The sequence below is a fragment of the Budorcas taxicolor genome, chromosome 1 (genome assembly GCF_023091745.1).
Source record: "Budorcas taxicolor isolate Tak-1 chromosome 1, Takin1.1, whole genome shotgun sequence".
Classification (NCBI taxonomy): domain Eukaryota; kingdom Metazoa; phylum Chordata; class Mammalia; order Artiodactyla; family Bovidae; genus Budorcas; species Budorcas taxicolor.
In genome coordinates this window covers 62,297,833-62,306,952 of record NC_068910.1, presented here as the reverse complement: position 1 = coordinate 62,306,952, position 9,120 = coordinate 62,297,833, and the positions used below count along the sequence as shown (strand labels likewise).

The following is a 9,120-nucleotide window of genomic DNA, read 5'->3' as shown; positions in this document are numbered from 1 at the left end:
ATATGCACTTTAAAATACCTCATGAATAAAGTCAAGCTTTACCTCAAACAGATGCTAAGAAATATGAAAATATGTAGAGTTTTGCTGTATTTAAGATCATTATCTAAAAGCTGCTTGGTTTTTGTTTTTCCAGAGAGCACAATCAGTTGGAAGATTTGGAGATGATGTGGTTTGCGTTACACATATGCACTTTAAAATACCTCATGAATAAAGTCAAGCTTTACCTCAAACAGATGCTAAGAAATATGAAAATATGTAGAGTTTTGCTGTATTTAAGATCATTATCTAAAAGCTGCTTGGTTTTTGTTTTTCCAGAGAGCACAGTCAGTTGAACTGGAAAAAACTGAAAATCATATTCAGTCCTCCAAAGACAAGGAAAACGCCAAGTCTCTGGACAAACTTGAGGAGTAAGCACACTGTTGGCCCCATGGGCAGCATGCAGGCCATAGGGGGCCCTTTCCATTGGGAAAATGAAGTATCTTCTGTGCATCAGTGTCATGAACGGTGTGAGGATGAACGTGTTTATGGGCATCGTCTTTTCCCTCTTAGTTCAGCTCAGTTCAGTTGCTCAGTTGTGTCCAACTCTTTGCGACCCCATGAACCTCAGTATGCCAGGCCTCCCTGTCCATCACCAACTCCCAGAGTCCACCCAAACCCATGTCCATCGTGTCGGTGATGCCGTCCAACCATCTCATCCTCCGTCGTCCCCTTCTCCGCCTTCCCTCAATCTTTCCCACCATCAGGGTCTTTTCAAATGAGTCAGCACTGCGTCAGTATTGGAGTTTCAGTTTCGACATCAGTCCTTCCAATGAACACCCAAGACTGAGCTCCTTTAGGATGGACTGGTTGGATCTCCTTGCAGTCCAAGGGACTCTCAAGAGTCTTCTCCAACACCACAGTTCAAAAGCATCAATTCTTCGGCGTTCTTCACAGTCCAACTCTCACATCCATACATAACCACTGGAAAAAAAAACCATAGCCTTGACTAGAAGGACCTCTGTTGACAACGTCATGTCTCTGCTTTTTAATATGCTGTCTAGGTTGGTCATAACTTTCCTTCCAAGGAGTAAGCATCTTTTAATCTCACAGCTGCAGTCACCATCTGCAGTGATTTTGGAGCCCAGAAAAATAGTCAGCCCCTGTCTCCACTGTTTCCCCATCTATTTGCCATGAAGTGATGGGACCAGATGCCATGATCTTAGCGTCTGAATGTTGAGCTTTAAGCCAACTTTTTCACTCACTTTCATCAAGAGGCTCTTTAGTTCCTCTTCACTTTCTTCCATAAGGGTGGTATCATCTGCATATCTGAGATTATTGATATTTCTCCTGGAAATCTTGTTTCCAGCTTTTTCCTCTTAACTTGGCATTATTTCCTTAGGTTCCTTTATGAACTGTCACTAATCCCCAACTTTTCAGAGCGAGTGTTTTGGCATCCTTTTTCAGTCCACATTTTCAGAAAGCATTTGCTCAATTCGGTCCAAACTGGAACTGTTACAGAAGTTGTGTGAGGTGGGTGCTTGGGTTCTGATACTTAATTGTGCTCAGTCATGTTCATATTTCAGACAAGTTGTCTTTAATTTACAGTAAATACGGCCACCTGAGTATCATTTGGATGCATTTTCTTTATTTTCCTCCATTTTGCAGTGAGCCCCTCAACAAATTGTTAGTCACTCCAACCATGGTTCAGGAATACCTATATGACTCGACAGGCGATGGCTCTGAGTGTGGTGGGGTGCCAGAGGACAGGGGCAGGTGGGGTGTGCGGCGCCAACAGTGCCTGGTGGCCGGGGTTAAAGGAGAGAGGGGGCAAAAAAGACGACAGCACGCGGTAATCCCAAGCGGTCTCCCATCCAAGTATTAAACAGGCCCGACCCTGCTTCGCCTGGGAGATCAGAGGAGATCGGGCGTGTTCAGGGTGGTATGGTTGCAGATAGAGACGGCTGCCGCCAGGCGCCCTAAGACCCCAGCGCTGCGCCTCCCTTTCGCTCTGACCTGCCTGCCAGTCGGGAGAGCCGGGCGCACTTCTCCCCGGCCCGCGCGCTGTACCAACCCGCGAATGGACTCCATCCAGACAGGGCCGGCAGCCCGGCGGTCGGCCGAAGCCGCCCCGCCCCTGTACACTTCTACCCTGGCCAGCACCCGGGCCCGGTGGGCTTCTGGGACACAGAGCGGGAGGCTGGGCGTGCGTGTGCGGGCTAGGGGCTTGGGTGAGGGGCGCGGAGGTCTCCGTGCTCTCCCACCCTGGGCCTCTCCAGGCCCGCCCCGGCTAGGCGGCTCCGCCCCCCACCATCCCATTCTGTGCTCAGGCCCACTTGGCCCCGGAGGTGTCTGGCTTGGGGGCCCGCAGCTGCCCTCGGTCCTGAGCCTCCTGCGGGCCTAGGCGCAGCCCAGCCGGGGCCTGGAGCGCCCATCCTGCCCGGCATCTGCCCCCGGTGCCCAAGCGCACGAGGAGCCACCAGCGCGTTCGACTGGAGAGCGTCAGCCCCGCCCCATCGCCTTACCGAGGCCCCCCTTGCCCCACGCCGCCCGCAAGCACAGGACCTTCCTGAGAGAGCAGACTGTCGACCGGCAGGCACACGGACAGACAAACAGACCTGCGCATGCCCTCACGCCAAGAAGGACAGCTGGCCGGAGCAAGTTAGTCAGCAAGAGCCAGAATCATAGCACCTGTGAGAGGCCGGGGCCAGAGGAAGGGATAGGGGCCCCGCTGTCAAGAGACACAGAGCCAGAAAGAGACGAAGGTTCAGAGACAAACTCGAAGATGGCGAGAGGGAGACAGACCCGCGTGAGCACACACACACAGGGAGGCATAGACAGAGAGAGGGAGACACAGAGTGACTGACAGACGGAAAACGGGAGACAGACACGGCAGAGAGGATGGCATCCGATCCGAGACAGACACACTGGCAAAGACTGTGACACACCTCAGAGAGAGGCCATGCGGATGAAGCAACTTCCCCAAGGGAGGGGGCGTCAGCCTTGGGCCGGGCCCCGGCTGGATGTGGTGCCCTGGGGCTGGCAGTTACCTGTGGGGTCCCCAAGATTTCTTCGCAGACGAGGTCTCAAAGGTCCCCTTCGGCTTGGCTACCTAAGGCAAGACCCAGCTCCCGCCCCCAGTCCAGAGGGTGAGTGTGTGAGAGTGTGTGTGTGTGTGAGTGTGTCCGAGGTCGAGGGTGTGGTCGGTCGAATGGGGGCCGGGTGGATACCGAGAATGGAGGGGGAAGGGTGTGGAGGCCGGGGGTGGGAAGCCTGTGTGGTCCTCTTGATGTCTCTCTCTCCCACTTTCTCCATCTCCCTTACCTGGGGTTTCCGGCTGTTGACCTGTCTTGGCACCGGTTGGTGTGTGTGTGTGTTTCTCTGGCTGTGAGTGCGTGCGCACCAGAGTAGGAGGTCGTATGTGAGGATGGGGCTGGGGCTGGGGCTGGGGTCATCTGGTTCCCTGTAAGCCGAATGGCTTACAGAGTGGCTCGCGGGCCACGCGTCAGGAGTTGGAGCCCCAGCCAGCCACCCGGGGAGGGGCTGTGGCTGCGGGGACCCAAAACTTGGGACGCCGCTGCCTGCGAGGGCCACCGGCGGCTGGAAGGCAGGTGAAGGCTCTGAGCGCGGTGGGGTGCGAGGAGCCAGGGGGAGGTGGGGCTTACGGAGGTAGCCGCGCCAGGGGCCGGGGGATAAAGGAGAGGGGAGGCTAAAAGCCTACAGCACCCGGTATTTCCAGGTGGTCTCCCATCCACGTAATAACCAGTCCTGACCCTGCTTCGTTTTCGAGATCAGACGAGATCGGTCGCGTTAAGGGTGGTATGGCCGTAGACGGAGGTGGCTGCAGCCCTAAAGAGCCCTGTGCTGCGTCTCCCTTTTGCTCAGACCTGCCTGCCGATCGGGCCAGCTGGCCGCACCTCTCCACGGGCCGCACGCTGTACTTGAGCTGCACGACCCGCGACCGGAATCCGGCCTGCCAGGGTCGGCAGCCCGGTGGCCAGCCGATGCCACCCGGCCCTGCAACACCACCACCCCCGGTCAGCATCCGTCTGGCCTGGTCCGCGGGCCGGAGCGCTTCCTGGACCCCAAGCGGGTGGCTGGGCGTGCACGCCTGCGTGGGCTGGGGGATGGGGTGAGAGGCACGGAAATCTGGGCGCTCTCCCACCCTGGGCCTCTGCAGGCCAGCCCCCCCCCCCGCCCCCATTCGCTGCTCAGGGCCTCGAGGCCGCGAGGTGTCTGGTTTGGCAGCCCGCAGCTGACCGCGGCTCAAGGTCTTGTGAGCCTCTGCCGGCCTATGCGCAGCCCAGCCGCATCCCGGAGTGCCCTTCCTGTCGGGCACCTGCCCGGTGCCCAAATGCACGGGGAGCCACCAGCGTGGTCCACTGGAGAGCGTCAGCCCCGCCCCTTCGCCCTAAGGAGGCCCCCTTGCCCCACGCCGCCTGCCAAGCACAGGACCTTCCTGAGAGTGCAGTTGAGCGACAGGCAGGCACACGGACAGACACACAGACACTCGCACGCACTCACACCAAGTGAGACAGCCAGCCAGAGCACGTTCGTCAGCCAGAGCCAGAGTCATAGCACCTGCGGGAGGCTGGGGCAAGAGGAAGGGACGGGAGGCCTGGTGTCAGGAGACAAAAAGCGAGAAAGAAACGAAGGTTCAGAGACAGACTCGAAGATGGCAAGAGGGAGACAGACACGCATGCACACACACACACACGCACACAGACACACATACACAGGCAGGCATAGACAGACAGAGGGAGACACAGACCGACTGACAGATGGAAAACAGGAGACAGACATGGGAGAGAGGATGGCATCCGATCAAAGACAGACCCACTGGCACAGACCGTGACACACCTCAGAGAGAGGCCATGCTTTTCCAAGGGAGGGGGCGTCAGCCTTGGGTGGGTCCCCGGCTGAATGCGTTGCCCTGGGGCTGGCAGTCACCCGTGGCGTCCCTAAGACTTCTTCGCAGCCTAGGTCTCAAAGCTCCCCTTCGGCTTGGCTACCTTAGGCAAGACCCAGACCCCATCCCCAGGCCAGAGGGTGAGTGTGGGAGAGTGTGTGTGAGTGTGTCGGTGGGCGAGGGTGTGGTCGGGTTGACTGGGGGCCGGGTGGCTACCCAGAAAGGAGAGGGGAGTGTGTGGACGTCGGGGGATGGGAAGCCTGTGTGATCCTCTTGATGCTTCTCTCCCCTCTTTCTCCATCTCCATTACCTGGGGTTTCCTGCTCTTGACCTGTCTTGGCGCCGGATGGTGTGTGTGTGTTTGTTTCTCTGGGTGTGAGTGCGTGTGCGCCAGAGTATGCTGTCCTGTGCGAGTTTGGGGCTGGGATTAGGGGTTGGGCTCGGGGTGGGGTTGGGGCTGGGGCAGCCTCTGGGATTGCCTGGGGCTTGCCAATGGAGCCTCAGACAGAGACTGGATGGTCATCTGGGTTCCTGGAAGCTGAATGTGAAGGGGCTCGCGTGCTGCCTGGAGGCAACCCAGGTCTTTGTCTGGAGCCAGGGCCCCTACCAGCCACCCAGGGAGGGGCAGGGGCTGCAGGGACCCAACAGTTTTGACGCCGGTGCCTGAGAGGCCCGCCGGCTGGCTGGCCGGCCAGCCGGCCGGCTGGCCAACCTAAAGGCAGGCGACGACTTTGAGTGTGGTGGGGTGCCATGGTCAGGGGCGGGTGGGGTTGGCGGCGCCAACCACGCCTGGGGGCCGGGGGCTAAAGGAGAGGGGAGGCAAAAAGATGACAGCACCCGGAATTCCCAAGGGGTCTCTCATCCAATTACTAACCAGTGCCGACCCTGCTTAGCTTCTGAGATCAGACGAGATTGGGCATGTTCAGCGTGGTATGGTTGTAGACAGAGGTGGCTGCTGCCAGGCGCTTAAGAGCCCTCCTTTTGGTTCTGGCCTGCCCCTCGGGAGAGCCGAGCGCACTTCTCCCCAGACCAAGCTCTGTACATGCGCAGCGACTGAACTCGGGCCAGGCAGGGCCGGCAGCGCAGCGGCCGATGGAAGCCGCCCCGCCCCCGCACACCGCCATCCGTGGCCAGCACCCGGCCTCGGGCCCAGAGGGCCTCCGGGACCACTGAGCGGCCTGCCGGGCGTGCGTGCGTGCGGGGGCTGGGGGTTGGGTTGAGGGCTGCAGAGGTCTAGGCGCTCTCCAACCCTGGGCTTCTGGAGCCAGGCCCCCGTTGGGCTGCACCCAACCCCCATCCGTTTCGCTGCTCAGGGCCAGTTGGCCTCGGAGTTTTGTGGCTTCGGGGCCCACCGCTGCCCGCCACCCATGGTCCCCCGAGCCTCCTGCGGGCCTATGCGCAGCCTAGCCGGGGCCCTGAGCGCCGCTCCTGCCCGGGCACCGGCCCAGTGCTCTGACCCACCGGGAGCAGCAAGTTAGGTCGAACAGAGCGCGTCGGCCCCGCCCCTTCACCCTACTGAGGCCCCCTTGCCCCCGCGCCGCCCGCCAAGCATAGGACTTCCCTGAGAGGGCAGAGGAGCGACAGGCAGGCCGTTGGACAGACACACAGACACTCGCACGCACCCACGCGAAGTGAGACAGCCGGCTGCCGCAAGCTCGTCAGCCAGAGCCAGATCCACAGCACCTGTGAGAGCCCAGGCCAGAGGAAGGGGTGGGAGGCCGGGTGTGAGGAGACGCAGAGGCAGAAAGAGACGAAGGTTCAGAGACAGACTCGGAGGCGCCGAGAGGGAGATGCAGGTGAGAGAGTAACAGGCAGGAAGGCCAGGGGCCTCCAAAGGGAGGAAGCAGCCTGCAAGTGCGGCAGAAGGAAACAAACTAGCGATGTTTTTCTCCTTCTCTATTCCAATTTAAAAGGAGGTTTCTCTTAAAATACTGTTGCTGTAATGACATCTGGTTTCACCTGAAGTTAACTATTCTCAAAACCTTGAGTTAACCAATGCATTTTTCTTATGGAAATGTTTGTCTTAAAGCTATGTTAATGTCCTATGCATTTACCCCAGACTCTGTCTTCAAGTCGGCTCTGCCTAATGGCAAACTTGACAAACCAGTATGTTATACTCTGATATTGTTCCCCTAATCTATGTAAAAGAAACTATTTGCATAGTAATCTGCCCTTCTACAAGTTTCAAGTCAATCGTTTATGGCCCAGGATGAACCATCTGGTGCTGAGATTATCCCAAAATGCATTTTATGGATGAGGGGCCTGGTGCCATTTTGAGTTTTAAGACATTGCTTTCTTTCATTAAAAGTCTGCTAGTGACTATATAACACCCAGCTGAAGACTAGCAGGGGTGGGGGGGTACTCTTTCTATCCCCTTCTGATGCCTGTCAGAAGCTTTCTCTACCTCTTTTATATTTATTTAAAGCTTTATTACACAAATGCTCTGAGCGATCAAGCCTCGTCTCTAGCCCCAAATTGAATTCTTCTTCTCCTGAGGCCAAGCATTCCAGCGTCTTTTCGTTCAGCAACAACCTTTCACAGGTAGACAGACATGCACGTGCACACACACGCGTGTGTACACACACACACATTCGGAGGTAGAGACAGAGACAGGGAGACACAGAGCGAGTGACAGAGAGACAGAATACGGGAGACAGACACGGGAGAGAGGATGGCATCCGATCCGAGACAGACACACTGACACAGACGGTGACACAACTCAGAGAGAGGCCATGTGGAAGTAGCAGCTTCCCCAAGGTAGGGGGCATCAGCCTTGGGCCAGGCTCCAGCAGGATGTGGTTCCCTGGGGCTGGCAGTCACCTGTGGGGTCCCCAAGACTTCTTAGCAGGCGAGGTCTCCAAGGTCCCCTTCGGCTTGGCTACCTTAGGCAAGACTCAGACCCCGCCCCCAGGCCAGAGTGTGAGTGTGAGTGTGAGTGTGAGTGTGTGTGTGAGTGTGTCGGTGGGCGAGGGTGTGGTCGGGTCGACTAGGGGCCTGGTGGATACCCAGAATGGAGGGGGGAATGTGTGGAGGTCGGGGGATGGGAAGCCTGTGTGGTCCTCTTGCTGTCTGTCTCTCCCTCTTTCTCCGCCTCCTTTACCTGGGGTTTCTGGCTCTTGACCTATCTCAGAGGCTGGGGTGTGTGTGCCTGCGAGGATGGTGCTGGGGTTGGGGCAGCCTCCGGGATTGCCTGAGGCTTGCCAAGGAAGCCTCAGACAGAGACAAGATGGTCATCTGGGTTCCTGGAAGCTGAATGCGGAGGGGCTTGCTGGCCGCGCCGAGGCAACCCAGGTCTGCGGCGGGAGTCCGGCTCGGCCACCCACCCGGGGAGGGGCTGGGGCTGCGGGGACCCAAGAGTTGGGACGCCGCTGCCTGCGAGGGCCGCCGGCTGGAAGGCAGGCGACCCCTCTGAGCGCGGTGGGGTGCTAGGGGCCAGGCACTGGTGGGGGCTTGAGGCGCCAGCCGCACTGGGGGGCCGGGGCTAAAGGAGAGGGGACGCAAAACGCCTACAGCAGCCGGTAGTCTCAGGCGGTCTCCCATCTAAGTACTAACCCGCCCCGACCCTGCTTAGCTTCCGAGATCAGGCACCTTCAGGGTAGTATGGCCACAGACGGAGGCGGTTACCACCAGGCGCCCTAAAAGCCCTGCTCTGCGCCTCCCTTTCGCTCAGACCTGCCTGCCGGTTGGGCCAGCCGGCCGCACCTCTCAACAGGCCTTGCACTGTACCTGAGCCGCAAGAGCCGCGACCGACTCCGCCTGGCCAGGGTCGGCAGCCCGGTGGCCGGCCGACGCCGCCCCGCCCCTGCACACCGCCACCCCCGGCCAGCACGGCCAGCACTCGCCTGGCCCAGGAGGGCTCCCGGCACCCCAGGCGGGCGCCCGGGCATGCGTGCGTGCGTGCCGGGGCTTGGGGTTGGGGTGGGGGTCGAGGAGGTCTCGGCGCTCTCCCGCCCTGGGCCTATCCAGGCCCGCCTCGCTCGGCGGCTCCCTCCCCCGCCCCGATCCTGTTCTCTGCTCAGGACCATGTGGCCCCGGAGGTGTCTGGCTTCGGGGCCTGCTGCTGCCTGCGGCCCGCGGTCCTCTGAGCTTCCTCCGGGCCTAGGCACAGCCCAGCCGGGGCTTGGAGCGCCCATCCTGCCCAGTATCTGCTCGGTGCCCAAATGCAACCCGAGCTACCAGCGCAGTAGACCGGAGAGCGTCAGCCCCGCCCCTTCGCCCTACCGAGGACCCCCTCG

At 59.4% G+C, this 9,120-nt stretch overlaps 2 pseudogenes; both read right to left on the bottom strand.

Annotated features, from left to right (window-relative positions):
- Positions 1-3,690: 3,690 nt before the first annotated feature.
- LOC128058472 (uncharacterized) lies at positions 3,691-3,809 on the bottom strand (annotated as a pseudogene).
- Positions 3,810-8,388: 4,579 nt separating this feature from the next.
- LOC128058655 (uncharacterized) lies at positions 8,389-8,497 on the bottom strand (annotated as a pseudogene).
- Positions 8,498-9,120: the final 623 nt, after the last annotated feature.